The 19,110-nt window shown below is 34.3% G+C and overlaps 1 long non-coding RNA gene across 1 annotated transcript in view; it reads left to right on the top strand.

Annotated features, from left to right (window-relative positions):
- The first annotated feature begins 389 nt into the window (after positions 1-389).
- Positions 390-19,110, top strand: part of LOC142236353 (uncharacterized) — a 170,686-nt gene continuing 151,965 nt past the window's right edge. Inside the window, exon 1 of the long non-coding RNA XR_012721999.1 lies at positions 390-518. This is a non-coding gene — a long non-coding RNA (uncharacterized LOC142236353). The remainder of the gene's footprint in view (positions 519-19,110) is intronic.

A 19,110-nucleotide genomic window follows, 5' to 3' on the forward strand; every position in this document is an offset into this window, starting at 1 on the left:
TTTACCAAAAATAAATTTCGGATAGGGTATGTTTGATACAAATCAACTCTCAAGCATATTGTCTATTATATCACTTTTGGTTTAGGACCATTTTTGTGCGTATTTGTGTGGCCGGAACATATAAAAAAAGCCAATTCGCAAAATTTTTGTGAATGTGTTTGTCAGAACAGACCTGTTAGTAACGAATAAATGATCATAATATCGTTACAGCATACAGAAATCACGAATGCTATTTCCTACAAGAATTTTACTGGATACACTGATCGATTTAGAATCACCTTCTCAGCCTGTCTATCTATTTGTTTTTCGCAAATATATGTAGATTTATTTTATGTAAATTCCACAAATATTTGGAAAATCCAACTAACTAAACTATATTATAAATTTTAGGTAAATCGAAAAAAATTGCGGTTTCTTATTACTCAAGAATACAAATAGGCGAATCCCTTTATATTGGGTCTAGATCAAAACAAGAACCTGCCTATAAACAAGAAATCGATGCTGTATCAATTTTCAAGGTGAGTTTTTATATAATTTATTCTCTTCGTAAAAGCGTATTCTCAATCTGGTTTTTCAGTTTTATTATTTATGTACATTGTGAAACACATTGATGTAATTTTTTATTTAAGAAATATTGTCTGAAGCATACAACAAAACACAAATATCCATATTATAGCCATAGATGGTCTGTTGTAAACCGAAAGGTATATGATATACTTTTGCGACGTATTTTACCACACGTCAAAAACGTCGTAATCATCCGTAAACAAGTTAGATTTTGACAATGTCAGAATTTGTACGTTGTAGCTAAGTCCGAATTTGCCATAACATTTTGGGCAGTTTCAAAAATTTGAAAACGCGTTGTTTTTGAGTAAAAATTTAAAAATAATCTATTTCACTAAAGCCAATTTAACTTTATTTTAGTTCATGGGATTATTACGTTTGGAGAAAGTTTCCTTACTCTAATAATTTTTTTGTGTACGTTAGTTAAATAAACTAAAACCGAGGAAAAAATATACTCAAATGAAGCATAAAGATTAACTAAATTCGTGTCTTCAACAAAATAGTTCAGAATTTCTTTAAATTTGTAAATTTTACGAAAAATGTGTCCATCATGAACTTCGTATGTCACTAAAGACATTCTTGCAATTTTGAACTCCAAGTTTTTCCTTCAAACTACAAAATTTTCTTTAACAAGTGAAACAAGTATATACGGCCGTAAGTTCGGCCAGGCCGAATCTTATGTACCCTTCACCATGGATTGTGTAGAAACTGTCATATACAAATTTCAACTCACTCGGATGAAATTTGCTCTTCCAAGAGGCTCCAGAACCAAATCTTGGGATCGGTTTATATGGGGCTATAAATGATTATGGACTGATATGGACCACTTTTGGCATGGTTGTGAAATATCATATACTACCACCACGTACCAAATTTCAACCAGATCGGATGAATTTTGCTTCTCCAAAAGGCACCGGAGGTCAAATCTGGGGATCGGTTTATATGGGGCCTATATATAATTATGGACTGATAAGAACCAATTCCTGCATGGTTGTTGGATACCATATACTAACATCACGTACCAAATTTCAACCGAATGGGAAGAATTTTGCTCTTCCAAGGTGCTCCGGAGGTCAAATCTGGGGATCGGTTTATATGGGGGCTATATATAATTATGGACCGATATGGGCCAATTTTTGGCATGGTCATTAGAGACCATATACTAACATCATGTACCGAATTTCAGCCGGATCGGATGAAATTTGTTTCTCTTAGATGCTCTGCAAGCCAAATCGGTGGATCGGTGTATATGGGGGCTATATATAATTATGGACCGATGTAGACCAATTTTTGCATAGTTGTTTGAGACCATATACTAACACAATATACCAAATTTCAGAGGGATCGGATGAAATTTGCTTCTCTTAGAGGCCTCGCAAGCCAAATTTGGGGGTCCGTTTATATGTGGGCTATACGTAAAAGTGGACCGATATGGCCCATTTGCAATACCATCCGACCTACATCAATAACAACTACTTGTGCCAAGTTTCAAGTCGATAGCTTGTTTCGTTCGGAAATTAGCGTGATTTCAACAGACGGACGGACATGCTCAGATCGACTCAGAATTTCACCACGATCCAGAATATATACACTTTATGGAGTCTTCGATCAATATTTCGATGTGTTACAAACGGAATAACAAAGTTAATATACCCCCCATCCTATGGTGGAGGGTATAAGAACTTAGTTATGTTTACTAAAATTTCTGAATTTGCCAGAAAAATATTTACTTATTTTTATGACCATCGGCGTGATGCCAACGTTTGTAATGCTGTTTAGTTTAAAATCTCTACAAATATTCAAAATTTTCTAAAATAATTTATTATAATATTATAAATTTTATTGCTATGGAAAATTTTGTCAAATTTTTTTTTAGATCATTTTGTCAAAATTTTATTTCTATGTAAAAATTTTTTTCAAAATTTTATTTCTATAGAACATTTTGTTAAAATTTTATTTCTATGTAAAAAATTTTGTCGAAATTTTATTTCTATAGGAAATTTTATTTCTACAGAAAAATTTCTCAAAATTGAATTTCTATATAGAAAGTTTTGTCAGAAGTTTATTTATATGTAGAAAATTTTGTCAAAAGTGTATTTCTATAAAAATTTATGATGTACCTCCTTGCAAAATCTACCAAAACAGAAAAAAAAAATTACAATCTACCAAACAATAAAAATTTACCATTTCTGGTAGAATTCTACCAACATTGGCATGGCGTTACCATCCAATTTTACTACTTGAATATTTCGAAGTAAATTTTCGTTCTTAAATACAAGGTACCGAACTCCCATTGTCATATCTCCAGCATTTGGAAGACGATCATCAGTCTCTTGGTATTGTGGTTCGAAATATTGATCTTATTGCAGCTTGCTGGATTTGACAAAATTTTAATTTTTAAAGTATTACTGATAATCTACAGCAGAACCTTTTGTTTTATTATTATATATTATTATTTTTTTGTTTTTGTTTTCAAAAAAAAAAAAACTTGTCCAAAATGTATTGGGGATTTTTGTGAGGAATTTAAGTTCAAATTGGGGATTTTTATATTTGATAATTTGGGGACAAGAGCCCGAAAAATACTGGCAACACTGCATGGGCTATCTCTGATTATTGCAAAGCCATCAACCCAATAGCAATATCATTAACGTTGCATGCTGCGCCATCTTTAGGTACTACAGTAACATTAGTATTACAACACATTTTCTATTTAGCCTAAATGTATGCTTTATGATCATAAATATATTTGTAATAGTTCAATTTTTCACCAGTTGAGGGCACTTGTAAATAAATAGATGCATTTTATACTATACGCTGAATATTATGTTAATAGTAAAAATATTAGATTAAAATGTATTTAATTTGCTCCAAAATTGACCGGGGGTTACAGCATATATTAGTTTTTCATTATCATGGTTTTTCACCCTCGTTGAACCTAACACAATCCTTGTTTGCTTTATATGTGATTGCAAGCCATTGATGTTTGCTTAGTGGGACATCATAATTTTATAATTTTATGATGTTGATTTAAGAGCTATCAATTGATATTCCTAAATTTAAATTAAATTAAAAATCAATGAATAAATATAAAGCATTTGGTTAATGGTCAACATTAAACCATAGAGGTGATGGGGAAAGCACCCACCACTATTATCAGCAAATATCAAAGAGTGTTACACATTAAACAATTCACGCATAGTTTGGATGAGCAAAAATTTATGCGGACATTTTTATACATCAATAAATGAATGTATGCAATTGTATGTCTGTTTATCTGTCGGTCTGTCTGTCTGTCCTCTACATATATTGAACTATGCACCCGTATCTATAAAATAAATATTATCACTGTGTCTATGAATTTTGTTCAATTGGACAATTTAAACTCATTACCTAAATAGATAATGACATTTATGCCGATGATGACGTTGATATTGAGTGACGGGCGATGGGAAACAAAATCAATCGGAAACCTGAGTATGAGTTCAGTGGATAATCTGGTTGGGAACGTGTCCATTATTACGCTGGCTATTTGCGCTATTTTTTCCCCTATTTTACTTTTTATTATTATTATTTTTTTTTTTTTTTGCTTCGTTTGCCTGGATTCAGACATAATTTATGGCAATTTTTCAATTTCCCAGCATATAATTTAAAATCTATGGAGAGAAGGAACAAACATAAATATATAAATTGCCAATCAATGACACCCACCATTTCTATGCTAAATCTGCACAACTTCCTGCCAGAAATAGCAAGCAGCAGGAGCACTATCGGGGCGAGTGAGTGCAAACGATTGAATAAATGAACGACAACGAATGAGCAACGAGCGAACGTTCGAACAAGAATGTCCTTTTCAAACGGAAATTGGTGATTCAATCACAGGAAGTGTCAACGGTTATGGCGGTTGTAAATGATGTTCATTCGAGTTCAATACAAATACGAGAATGGGAGGTGTACAAGAGTGGGTGTGTATGTGAGTGTGTGGGATTGTATGCGTGTATCTTTCATCACCCTAACTGCTTGCACCATGATGTCCTTTCCGATTGTGGGGAAGAGATGTGAATGTTTGTGTGATAAACAGATTTAACGGAGACACTTTTTAACGATAAATTATGCATAGAGATGGTGATGACGATGGCGATAGCCATGACATGGTCGTAGTCGTCCTTGTCCCTGCTTATGACACTACATACAATCGCCTGGCCTGGCTATGTGCTGCTTATGTCCATGGTGATGATATTGATGCCGAGATGATGTTGATTCTGATGCTGATGATTAAATGATACACTTTCGTTTGAAAAAATATCCCTATAATTTAAATTGGAAAATTAAATGAATTTTTAACGAACTGTATTGCTGCTCTTACTCTGTCCCATTCCCATTTCCATTCGTTGTGAACTTAAGAACCTAAAATTTTAAATTAAATGTTATAGACTATCAATTAATTATCATTTTTAAGGGTATACTCCAGATAACACACGTAATGGGAGTTCTACTTATCAAGAGGCCCTTTGCGTTTCAGTTTTTGATTACACTGGACATACCGAACGATAATGATGACATTGGCGCTCGACGATGATTACAATTGCTCCCATTTGAAGAGTAAAATAATGCACGAAATGCGTGAATCTTATCACTCAATAAGTTTAATTTAATGTAACATCAACAACACCACTTGAAGACATACTCCAATTTTAAATGGGCCACTCTTTACAATTCATTGCAATATTTATGGCCATATAATGAAGATTCGATGGAAATTTTTCTGTAGCAAAAAAAAAAAAAAAACAAAAGAGCCAAGGAATTCCAAAAATGACTCGCATTATTTGATTATATTTACGATTACACTTTAAACCCCCCAGGAGAACAGATTAGAGACAATAATTTCTTTATAAATAAGAATTTGTGGAGAATTTATTAAGGAAAATACTTTATATAATAAATTACACAAAAAATTCTAGCAAATTTCTATGGGTGTAGTACATTGGAAGAACGGATTTATTTTCTCAGACACGAAGTTTTAGACAAAGTAAATAATGAAATAGATTAGGAACTGTCGTTAAATCACTTGTCATAAAGTATGACAAAATTGCTCTTATAGAAAATACTTTGTAAGAAAGGGAATTTCGTTTGCCTAAAATTCCGTCCCAGACTAAAGTATTTTTTCTTTGTGTGTACAGCTTGATAAAAACATTTGGAAAACGTGTACCGAAAACGTTTTTCTTTTGTTAGATTTTTTTCTTCGAAAATTTTAAACTTATTTCACAAAAAGAAAATCGTTTGTTACAAAATTTTTATTTTTTCAACTAAAAAAAAATATTTTTGAACCAACAACATAGCCCATTTCGTTTATATCAAGCACTGTTCTTTTTTGACTTTAACCCCCATATACAAAAACAAAATTAAAGAATACTTCAAGCCTACTGTGACCATATAAATATCTTCTATAAACTTTCATTAAATTGTTTTGCATATAAGCATAAGTCTTTAATAAGACACATTTTACAGTTTCATAGTAAAAATTTTATATAGTAGTATGTAATGTTGAACATATTTTCGGAATCTTCCCAACATATCTGGAATATATGTAAAAAAAAAACGAAAAACACTTTTTGATGTTCGGTCGAAGCAGGGATCGGATCCAGGATCCTTGGTATGCAAGACGGACGTAGCAAACACTGCTTCATGGTCCGCGGTTCGATTCTCCGTCCAGTCGAAAGGTAAAATTTGAAAAATTTATAAAATCGAATAAGTTCTTTTACATTGTTTGTATTACAGAAAAAGGTGCTAAGAACTAAAAAACCTCGTGGAATTGAGTAAGATGTGAGGGAAAATGAAATTAGCCAGAAGAGATTGTTTTTTTTTTTTTGAGTTAGTCTTTATCTAATTGTTTTTACATCCTGGAAAAGAATAAACGTTTATAAAAAAAGTAAATACTTTTCTTCCAAATAAACTTCCTTAAAGCAAATGAGTGAGAAACGATCTTTGTTTATCTAAAATTTCGTTTATGAGGAAAGAATTATTTTTTTGCGTGTAGGATGTTTTTCTTCTTTGGATACACGCAAAGAAAAAAAAACGTTCGGAAAACGTGTACCGAAAACGTTTTTCTTTTGTTAGAGTTTTTTGAATTGCTTCGGAAATTTTAAACTTTTATCACCAAAAAATTCGTTTGTTACAAAATTTTTATTTTTTCAATAAAAAAAGTTATTTTTGAAACAACAACACTGTCCATTTCGTTTATATCAAACACTGTTCTTTTCTAACAAAATTTAATATACTACAATGTAATGTTGAACATTTTTTCGGAATCTTCCGGACATATCTGGAATATATGTAAAAAAAAAAAACAAAAAAACTTTGGTCGAAGCAGGGATCCAACCCACGACCCTTGGCATGCAAGTCGGACGTACCAACCACTGCTCCACGGTGCCAAAATAAATGTTTGTTTCTGTTAAATAAACTTTGTTTATTCGGTTCGTGGGCGCCGCAAGCTATGCTATATAAATATAACGTATATGGATAATTATCTATTGATGACCATAACAGGTACATAGGTCAGTGGTTATTGTGTTGGCTTACAAAGTGCATGGTCCGCGGTTCGATTCTCCGTCCAGGCGAAAGGTAAAAAAATTTTAAAAATTTATAAAATCGTATAATTTCTTCTACATTGTTGGTATTACAGGAAAAGGTGTTAAGAACTAAATAACTTCGTGGATGTGAGGGAAATGCAATTAGCAAGAAAACAATGTTTTTTTTGGGTTTGTCTTTATGAAATTGTTTTTACATCCTGGAAAAGAATAAACGTTTAAGACAAAAAGTATATACTTTTCTTCCAAATACACTTCCTTACAGCAAAAAGCAAATGAGAAACGAACTTTGTTTGTCTAAAATTTCGTTTGGGAGGAAAGAATTATTTTTTTGCGTGTACATGCGTTTGCCAAATGTTTAAAGTTGTGAATTAAAAATAATTCATAAAAAAGCTTATCTCCCACTATATCTTCCAAAGGACCTTACACATTGATAACGCAATGATTTTGTGTAAAGTTTAACATACTCTGCCTAATACGAACTATGGCAAACAATTCATTTTTGCCTTCCTAAATGAGCATTCTTTGCCATAATTTCAACATAAAATTGTACGAGTTTCGATTGATATGCGTATAAAATTGATTATTTTATGAGAGTTTTATGCGAATACACAAACACAAAGCAGCACACAACACTGAATGGTAAACAGGCATGCTATCAGCCAGTCAGCCAGCCTGAGGAACTTCATTGATTCGTTTATCCAACCATTGATCCACACTCCATTGCAAAATAATATCATAATAATAAAGCCAATGAAGCGTGCTGCACAACCATAAAAATCTGAAATTTTCATTGAAATGCAAAATATTGGGTAAAGAGATTGAGGGGAGCCCAGACAAAACAAATGTTTTCAAATTTATTTGTTGAATTTATTTAAAGTTTCAGCAGCCATGGCCTGCTAAGACCAGCTTTGCAGAGTCATGAATTACGCCATTGATTTTTCAAAAAATTTGTAAATTAGGGGTTAAGTTGCTAATGCCCGGTGATAATGGACTACAATTTATTGTCTTATTGTGGATTATTTCTAATATCGGTCTGAAATTGAGATAGTTTTCAGAGGGACAACTGAAGTTTTAAAGAAGTCCTCAATTTTATGTCATAAATGTGCCAAATATGCTTAACGCATAATCTGTCTGACTTTTTTTTGTAAACTTAAAGCCCAAATTTAAAAAGCAAATCAAAATTTTATTTCAGGGAAAAGAAGCACGCTAGAGTTTCATTTCATTATTTCCCTATACATATTGGAGTATACATTTTTTTTATTTTTTATTTTTTTTTGTTCAAATATTAGCCTTTTTTCTTTGGCTTTCAATTGGCAAGATTTACAAATATTTATTTTCCCAGAGTGTCGGTTACCGTTGCAAACTGTCGATCAACGAAATTTCCTTTTTCATCTTTGAAAGGCCCAGAGCATTTGACACACTCCACCATAATAATGTGGAGATGATGATGGTGAAGTAAGTAAGTGGACACTGACATGAAGTGTGCGAATCGTTTGAAACTCACGCTCATGTTTGTTGGTTTGTTTGTCTAGCTGTCTACTTTCTGTCTGCACATCATGGTTAATGAATAACAAATAAACTCTCGAACAAGTACGGCAAAAAAGTGCTCAGCCGTTAATTAAATTAATTTTAAATGAGTATCTTTTGCACTTCACACAAATACAAACACCAGCAACCGCACACTCATACACCACACACACAGACACACATGATCAAGTTGGCAAACTCAAATATACACACGGCCACATGGATGGACATGTCCAATATAATTGGTTGTTTCCAGTATCCACCAATTCGTAATATCCTATATAGTGAGTGGTAAGCATTTGGGGATGACTATAGGCCTAGAACGAAGAGATTTTCGGGGAGGCTGTATGTATGGAGCTGTATAGTGAAACAATAAAAATAATAATCGTACAATCAATTGAATTGATTTCATCACTGTATCAGGGCATTGAGAGAAGCATACAAAGTGGAAAGCTTAGCAGCAATGAAAACATCGATAAAATGGTGGCAACAGTGCGTGAGATGTTTGCATTCGATATATTTTTAATAAATGCTTAAACGATTGCTTATCTGCCACTTACGCACATCATGGTGATGCCGGCTTCATCTGCTGGTAGGTAGTGCGTGAATGCTGTGGCATGAATTTGTGATAGAGTGAGGAAAAACAAAGAGATGAGAACGTGATGCTGGGTTGTATTCACACCCAAAAACATTAACGATATGGGAAAACTTCACTAAACCAAATTTTGATGAATATCGTGGGGAAACAAATGGATCGACAGAAGGTCGAACATCCGGGTTTACAGGCAATCAGACACAAAATAAAAATCGGATTCAATCACGAAATTAATTGATCCAATTAATTTTTAACTGAAATGTCTTCCATCACGAAAATGATAGTATCAATCACAGTTTTAATTGGGTATAAAAAATACTTGATTAAAAAATTAATTAATTTCATTAGCATATTTCAATTAGTTTTTTAATTGATACAATTAAAATTTTAATTGATGTTGATTGCATTGGCTTAGTTTTTTTGTTGGATTTACAATTGTTTGAAATAACTTTTTTGTAAGTAAACATTTAAAAAAAATGTCCATCACTTAACTTACTTAGTCTTCCGAGTTTGATTAAAAAGTTAATTGAATCAATTAATTTTTTAATTAAAAATTTTAAAATTATCAATCATTGACTTAATTAACTTATAATTTATATCTTGATTAAAAAGTTAATTGTATCCATTAATTTATTAATTGGAACATTTTTCAACTTCAATCAACATTTTAATTGGAAATATTTTGGTGATATTTTTTTCTGTGGAAGATAGTTCTGAAACGATCGTTGTAGGTTAGGTTAAAGTGGCAGCCCGATTAAGATTCAGGCTCACTTAGACTATTAATTCCATTGTGATACCACATTAACTAAAAGTACCTATTACATATGGGCACTTCTAGTTTTAACCGCCGAACCTTCTCGATTATTTTCTTCTGTTGAACCAACCAGATTGTTCCAAAAACATTAGCAGACTGCTTAAGTTAACGTTTTCCAGATCCGCCAGTAATCTGAAGCTATATGCCCCTAAAATTCACTTACGCCTTACACAAAATGCAGGACACTCACACAAGAGGTGTTTTATTGATTCCTTTTCCTCCGCATCATGACAGCTCATACAATAGTCATTATACTTCGTATCAATAGTTTGTGCAAAATCGCCTATCAGGCAGCGACCCGTTATAGCAGATATCAGGAGTGATATCTGGTGTCTCGAGAACACTAGCATATCTAGTGTGCGGTTTAAGTTTAAATGGGGCCATATTTGCTTAGTGTCGTTACAACCCTTGCAATTCTCCCATCGAACATTTGCCATCATGACAGCCTTCTCACGCAGTAAGAGCTTACAGGTAGCCAGAGGTATACCACCAGATTCTAGTTCCCCTGGAATATGTAAGGTAGTTCCTAGCCTTGCTAGCTCATCTGCTTCGCAGTTCCCCGGTATGTTCCTATGGCCAGGCACCCATATTAGGTGAATATTGTGCTGCTCAGCCATCTCATTGAGAGATTTGCGGCAGTCGATGGCCGTTTTCGAGTTGAGGAACACAGAGTCCACGGATTTTATTGCAGGTTGACTGTCTGAGTATATATTAATGCCAATATTGCCTGGAGCATTACTTCTAAGCCAATCCACCACTTCTCTTATTGCTAATATTTCAGCCTGAAAAACACTACAGTGATCAGGTAATCTTTTCGCTATTCGAAGTTCCAGATCTTTAGAATATACTCCGAAACCCACTTGTCCATCCAATTTGGAGCCATCAGTGTAGAAATCTATATATCTTTTATTCCCCGGGGTCCGTGTACACCACGGCTCACTGTTGGGAATTAGAGTTTCAAACTTTTTGTCGAAAAGTGGTCTCGCCAAAGTGTAATCCACTACGTTAGGCACATCTGGCATTATTTTGAGGACCGAACTGTGACCATGACGTGTGACGATCGTTGTATACACTGAAAAAAAGCTTGCCCTGTCCTACTCTACAATCAAAAATTAATTCACCATTCCGTGTACAAATTGGTGGATCTAATTAGATCTCAAAATTGGCCCCTTTAGATCTAAACAGATATGATGATATATAATTAGACATAAGTACTATATATAGGGTTATATCTAATTATAACTATAAGATCTGATCCTATCTGATTCCAAAGCAATTAGATATAATCATATCTTAGCAATTTTCGGATCTGCTCAGATCTAATTATATCAAATTAGATCTCTCAAATTGTATTCGGGATAAATAAAAATGTAGATTTATTAAAAAAATTAAATGTTTTCCTAATTGCAACTTGATACAAATAAGCTCATATCAACTGAGTTATAAAAAATATTTCAGTTCTTTTTTCTGTTGTTTATAAAACTTTCATATTTTGAAGGAAAAAATTGCTAAAATGTCTTTGGCGCTATACAAAGTTCAAGAAAGTTGGCTAAAAGTTACTTGTTTTAATTCTTCTTTAATGAAATACCTCAAAGATTTGAAATTAGTTTGTAGGACAAAATGACATCAGTTCAATTGAATTCTATTTTAAAATCGATTCTCCAAGCTTTAATAACAAAACGCCTTTAGTGAAAGGCTTATCGATAAATCAAGGATAACAAATTTGTATCACAGAAATGCTTTACAAAAAATCTATTTGCTCACGACAATATTCTTTTCAGTGTACAAGGCAAGGTATAGGAGTATTTCATAAATTTTCCTATTTCCAATGTGATTACACAGATCACTTGTGTGACAACGATTTCCCATCACCGATATTCCCCACATACCCAATGCGAGTGCCTGTGATGGGTGATAAGCATAGCCATTCATTTTATTTGTACTTCTACGCTTGTCATCCATCGATACTGCTGCTGTCACATTAGGAGGATTGGCAATGAAAGAAATCGGGCTATCATGCGTACTCGGGTCGCGTCAATTGATTCGATACAGATGGCTCTTGGCAATCAATACACTTTAAATTAAATTGTATTAATGGCATTTTAATATTTTGTTTCTTTCAAATATTAAGCGCCAATCAATCGTGAGAGTGTGCGCGAGCGTATGTGTGCTTAATTAGCACTTAAGTGAGCTTTCAGTGTGATGCAATCACAACGTTTGAATGCTTAACAAAGGGCTAAATGAGTCGAAAATACTACACTTCAATTGGAAAACAAACCTATAGAGAATGGACATAAATACATGGAGCATGGGGTATGTGTCTATGTTTGTTCTTTTGGGCTCTTTAAATGATTGTGAAATTCTTTTGATCTTGATGCGGGCCCAACAAAATCTGAATGTGCGAATGTGGATGATGTGAACTCGTTCAGGAATCCCATGAGGAGGTAGGCAATCAACATCAACCAATCTATCCATACATCGCCTTGTTTGCTTTTCGATAGTCGAGTCAACCCTTTAATTGTGCTTATAATTGCATCTCATGGCCCTCAATTGGCTCCAGGAATCATCATTGCATACTTGAGGCAGACACATACCATACAAACACCCTTGTAGTAAGTAGATGCTGTAATGTTTGTGATATCTCATGATCCATGAAGCATCAGTAAAATGTCATATAAAACATACGCCCAGTGCACACAACTGGAAGCCAACGAAGCAACAACATCCCCGTATATCTTTGACGTATTAGACTTGCAACTGAAATAGCAGATGCGGGTATCTTAGGTTTGCGAGAGAAATATTAGGAATCGTTTTTAATTTTTCTAAATAAATTCAAATTCGTGATTGAAGACGAGAGGGTTTGTGGTCCTACTCCGTGATTGCTTACATCGATTCGCATAAAAACCAAAGAAGTTTCTGATTCGCTCCTATCTAAAGTTTCCGATTCGCTCCAACCTATGACACGAATTATACAAAGTCAGATGTGAGATGGAAAAAGAAATACAAACTGTGTTGCGTTATTGTTGTAACTTTTGCATTGTTGCTTGTGCGTACGGTATGTCTGAGGCGCAAATTCAAAGGATTCCTTGTCGAATTTGTCAAGCATGAAATAAGAATGAGCAAAGAAGCTGTTGGAACGTTTATGTTTATTTCACTTGACTTTCAGTGCTTGTTTAATTTAAAACCCAGCACATAATTGTGAAATAGTAAATTGCATGCGTTTCAAAACCATGATTACAATTTATTAGGTACGAAAAATTTGAATGCAAATTGCCATAGAGGGCGAAATTGTTTGTGGTGAATAACTCGATGATGAAGCTATTGAAAATAAAATTATAATCTTTTCAATTCAAAATTATGAATTTAATAACCATATGAGTCAGTGCTAAAATCGGACAGGGATTGTTACATGGTATTCAATACTCACCTGAATGAGATAGTAGTGTTCGGAATATATGAGTAGACCCCATTAAAAATATATATTCTGAGTCGCGGTGTAATTCTGAGTCGAATCACGCCAACTTCCGAACGAAACAAGCTATCGACTTGAAACTTTTAGGTATAGCCCTTTACAAACCTACCCCAGATTTGATGTATGTGCTCTCTAAAACTCGTGTAAAACTTGGTTCATATTGCTCCATAAGTGCTGAAGCCCAAAATTTCATATGGTCCGATTGAAACTTGGCCCTCTAATTACCATGTTTCACATCTGTTGCTGAGCATTAGTTTCTTCGTCTTCACCACCGTTGTCAGAGTTGTGTTCAAACAATAAAAAAGCGAAAAGACAGTGCATTCATTACCGATTTCTTGGAATTTCAGTACAAGGTCTTAGAAGACCTATTCAGACGTTCCCATACAAATCTCAATAGAAACTGAACTATTGGTTGGATTGCTTTGAACTTTGTTTTTCTTTTTTTTTTAATGATTCTAGATAAAATTTCCATGGTCCCCATTTTTTCCTAGGTTAGGTTAGGTTATGTGGCAGCCCGATGTATCAGGCTCACTTAGACTATTCAGTCCATTGTGATACCACAGTGGTGAACTTCTCTCTTATCACTGAGTGCTGCCCGATGCCATGTTAAGCTCAATGACAAGGGACCTCCTTTTTATGGCCGAGTCCGAACGGCGTTCCACATTCCAGTGAAACCACTTAGAGAAGCTTTGAAATCCTCAGAAATGTCACCAGCATTACTGAGGTGGGATAATCCACCGCTGAAAAACTTTTTTTTGTGTTCGGTCGTAGTAGGAAACGAACCCACGACCTTGTGTATGCAAGGCGGGCAAGGTAACCATTGCACCACGGTGGCTCCCCCATTTTTTTTCCTAATGATCCTCAGAGATCTTCTCAACCGTCGACTTTATCATTCCATTGGTATTACATCAAAATATTGGTCTCAGACCCATGTATTCTTAGTCATGGTGAAATTCTGAGTCGATCTAACGGGCGGACGTGGCCCGTTCTTCTGTTGAAGTGACGATAACTTCCGAACGAAACACGACCTCTACTTTTATTGATTAAGTCGGATGGCATTGTTCGAAAGAAAACAAAAAACGTTTCGAGCAAATTTAAAATTCCGCTTGTCTACAATTTCGTTCTTCAGAACTTATTTAGTTAATTTTAATTTAGAGATTCTTTTGAAAACTTCGTTCCAAAGACATGACATTTTGTTGTTACTTCAAGTCGTGTATGTTTGCTGGGTATATCACCCTAATTCCAAGGCACTCATTTGTCGTTTCTGTAATGCGTTTATTATTAAAAATGTGATGGATGCGGTTCATGTGTTCATCGGTGTATAAACACAACCATAATAGAGATGGAAGCGATTGAGGAAGATCAACTAAGAAAGCGGGAAAGTGTTCAACGAAAATAGTTCTTTTACGCGTTGTTGATTGCTCGGTAAGTTGTGCCTTTCGAAAGAATGTGTTAATGTGAAGCCGCCTTTATTTCAATGAAATTTGCTCGATTTGCCTGCCATTACCCCAAAACGTTTGCACCATGCAATTGCTGCTCCACCAAATCAACCCGACCATATGAATAAGCCATGTGATTTATATGTTGACTGTGTATATGAAACTGTCATCATGCACCCATTAATGTATCTATGTTCAAGGAAAACTATGTGTACGTATGTGAGATATTTACATAGATGGCGGCCCAAGGAGGCAAACGAACTCAGGAACTCGTAAGTAATTGGAAACAAATGACAAAAACTAAAATGGAATAAATTCCTCAGAGCCCATCATGCATACATAGGAAATTTAGTGAAGATTCATCAACAATATGCGGGTTTAGAAGACACAATAGTGGAGGCATCGATTTTATTTGGAACAGTGTGGCGAAACAAAGATATGTGACTGCTCTAATATATTTGAATAATAAATATCATCAATAATAAAATCAATAATAAGTACATTTGCAATCTACTTCGTTTTAGTGTCCCGGACACCAAAATTAAAGCTAACTTTGGAAGGTTAACAAATAAACCTCTCATTATCTCCTTTCCTAAAAAGTCAGGACATCCACTTCCTTAACCCTTTCACTACCGAAATAAACCTAATGTAAAAAACTTTTATTTGTCTTCTGTTTTTACTTGTACTAACAGAATGTAGAACAAAAATTGTAGTTTTGAAAACCTACCTCAATTACTTCAAGAGCTATATGATCTTGTTCTGAAAACTTGATTCTTGAATTGTGACCAAATGGTCTTACGAATGTAAGCGCTATTTGGCCTATAATATATTTCAAGGTGTGAGAAAAAATCCAAAAAAGTATCAGCTATAGTTTTTGTATAAATGTCAATTTACTAGAAACATACAGTACAAATATTGTCTCCAATTTTCGTATTTTTCGTTTATTGTTAAAGAAGTTTATAAAAATGTATTTTAGACCTCACCAATATGGACAATATTTATAGCTTATTTAGATTAAAGCCTCTACTTTAAAATAGCATCGAGAAATAAATCGAAACTAAGTGGGAAAATAGAATTTGGTGTCTTTTTCGAATGTCCTTCTGAGTGGACATCGGTAGTGAAAGGGTTAAGGGTTATACGAATATGTTGCATGGTGTGTTGTGAATTATTTTGACAAATGAATTTTCGGATCGACATAATATATCAGCATAGCCATATCCAGAACCGATACCGATCAACCCCCAGTATTTTACATGGAAAAATGTCTGAGCAATTCACATCATGTTAGGGGTCTAAAAGAACAAAAGACTTCAAGAAATCAAATTGGGAAAAGGGCTATATGGAGTGTATGCAACATTTCAGGACAAAAGACCCATTGATATATGCGTTTGTTCGTTTTCACAAGGGAGACAGACAACCATTTGATTTTAGCATTGACGTTTTTATTTCACTTGGAAGACAGAATGAGAATCCTTTGACTTTAGCATTAAGGGATTTCTTCTTTTGGTAGGAGAGTAAAATATGATCCTGCTACGGACATCCTTAGACAATGACGAAGTCGCGTCAAAGTTCTATATTTGTCTAACCAATTTCGAAGACATCGTAATTGTATTATTACCCGAGTCATAGTAAAACTATTTTTTTTGTAAACATTCTCTTGTGCAATATGCTGTACTGTATCCTCTTCGTTATAATTGGCCTTATAAAAGCAATTCTCAAAAGTAATAACTTTGCTCATTACCGCTGGAGATTTATAAGGCGAAAAGTTCTTTGTATGATTTCTATTTGTGTGGGTTCTCTTTTTATCTTGAGAATGCGAAGTGTTGACAACATGAGTTGAAAAAGAAAATATTCAAAAATACACGCAAAAAAAAAATACTTCGAAGTGAAATTTTTTCATGTATATATTTTTTGGAATGTTCACTCATACACAAATAGACTAACATGGGCAGAAATGCATTGACATATGACAAGCATCTTTTGACATATTGATCATGAGTTGGTGTTGATGGCCGCCTTAGACGTGGTTCTTTGATTAATTTGTACCAATCACAACCACTTTCTCGGGGCATGCACACCCAGAGAAGAAATATGATCACCTCAAACATGTTTTAAGAGCAAAATGTTATTTTTGGGTGGTGACCATGTAACATGGTTTTCGCAACCATGTTATTTTCTCGAAAATCATGTATCTGATTTCGGCAAGCAGGTTATATTTGACGAGAAAATAACATTTTAGTGACAAACATGTTACATGGTCACCATACAAAAATAACATTTTGCTCTTGAAACATGTTTGAGGTGATCATATTCCTTCTCTGCGTGCAACTATCACCAAAGACCATTAGAAGTTCCATCAAAAATGGCACTTGTCCTACTTCAGAAATACAAGTGTATTCTAAACACTAATGATATGGCATTTGACATAAATATAACAGTTGTACTAATCAAAATTACGACTAATGGATTTCTGAATTTAATAAAAAAGTCATACTGTTTTTTACACTTAGTAGAACCTTGTATGTTCGGGTATCCATATGTTTTGCGAAAGGGAAGATCTGTAGATACTATGAAATGGATGCGGGTATCGTTTCCTATAGGAGAAGGTATAAAAATATGTAATCCTTACTGATTAACATAATTTCTATGTAAAACGTATATTCTGTAAGTGTATGATGATTGTGTCAAAAGTTCCATAGTAAGTGTCTGACGCAAGAATGCTTAAAGCAATGCGCCATCGTTGCTGGAAATTTATGATGAACATTTCAATGACAATTCCGATTCAGTTAGACTGAAGTAATAGGAGCAAGTTTGTTACCACTAACACAAACTTCATTGTATTCTGCATCCCCAAAATCAGTACAGCGTATGTCTGGAGTCTTGTAAAGGCTCAATTTTGTGGCAGCAACACTTGTATGCAACAAAAAATACACTGTACGCCTCCCCCGCCAACTCCCTGCTTGACATCAATTGCCTTTGATGATTCCAATAAGTTTTCTCTTGACTCAGCCTCAGGCAGGCCCACCTAATATAACCAGAGCAGAAATCTATAAAAAGGGGATAATTCGAGAAAGTGAAGTAGAGAATTTGTAATGCAGAACAGCATTTTCCCGCCACATTATATTAGGGCAAACACTTTGTCTCTCTTTCACTCCTCCCACCCCACAAAAAAAAATTATAGATGAATCGAAAACTCCCATATCCCAGACCACAAACCCTCTAAAATTCCTATGCCATTTCTTCTCCCTTGGATCTTGTCCCAGACACATCAACGACAAATGCAGGCAGTTGGCATCGCTTGCCAAGGCAGAAGATTATTTATTTCTCCAGTTGTGACATTGGAAATGGTAAAAATAGGAAAATTTATGCCGGATGTTTTCGGTTTGAAATTGGAGCTCATTAGTGGATGTTAAGTACATTTTCTCGGAGAATGTCACAAGACATTCAGACATTCTGTTTGTGTTCATAACCAAATCGGGGAAAAAATAAATGGTAAACAAATTGTTAAGCATGGTTGGCATTGAATTGGATTTCACATAATTCTCCCGATTTTTTTTTATCCCCCCACTTTGAAGATGTTCCAGTGCCAGTGTTTGTTTTTTTTGTTTATTATTGAGAGATGGGTAGGATTAGGGACACTATTTCGAAAACAAATTTGGTAAAATCCTCTACGGTAATAAACCAGAAAACAAGGCAGGGAAAACGCCAAAACAAATGAGACAGAGACACATAAATTAATCAATTGCCAAATTAAACCAAATTGGAATGATTTAGAGAAAATGAAATCACACGCTCCCGCAATAAGTAGGCTGATTTCTTTGAAAAGATGCAGGTGTGGGATTTACACAGAGGGTGTATTCCCTCATATGTATGTATTTGGTTAACAATAATAACTACATACACACATACATATATATATGTGTATGTACATACAAATATTAGGGGAGTTGAAAAAGTTTATTTTTTACAAATTTAGAAGGGTCATTGATCCTATTTGTTATATCCTCCATCAGCATTTATCGGCTTGGAATGTTCGAAGATTCTTCGTTTCTTAGAGTGGTATGATGGATATGGGGAAACTTTTATGAATAGGCCCTACATAACCTGGCAAC

The sequence above is a fragment of the Haematobia irritans genome, chromosome 4 (assembly GCF_050003625.1).
Source record: "Haematobia irritans isolate KBUSLIRL chromosome 4, ASM5000362v1, whole genome shotgun sequence".
NCBI lineage: Eukaryota > Metazoa > Arthropoda > Insecta > Diptera > Muscidae > Haematobia > Haematobia irritans.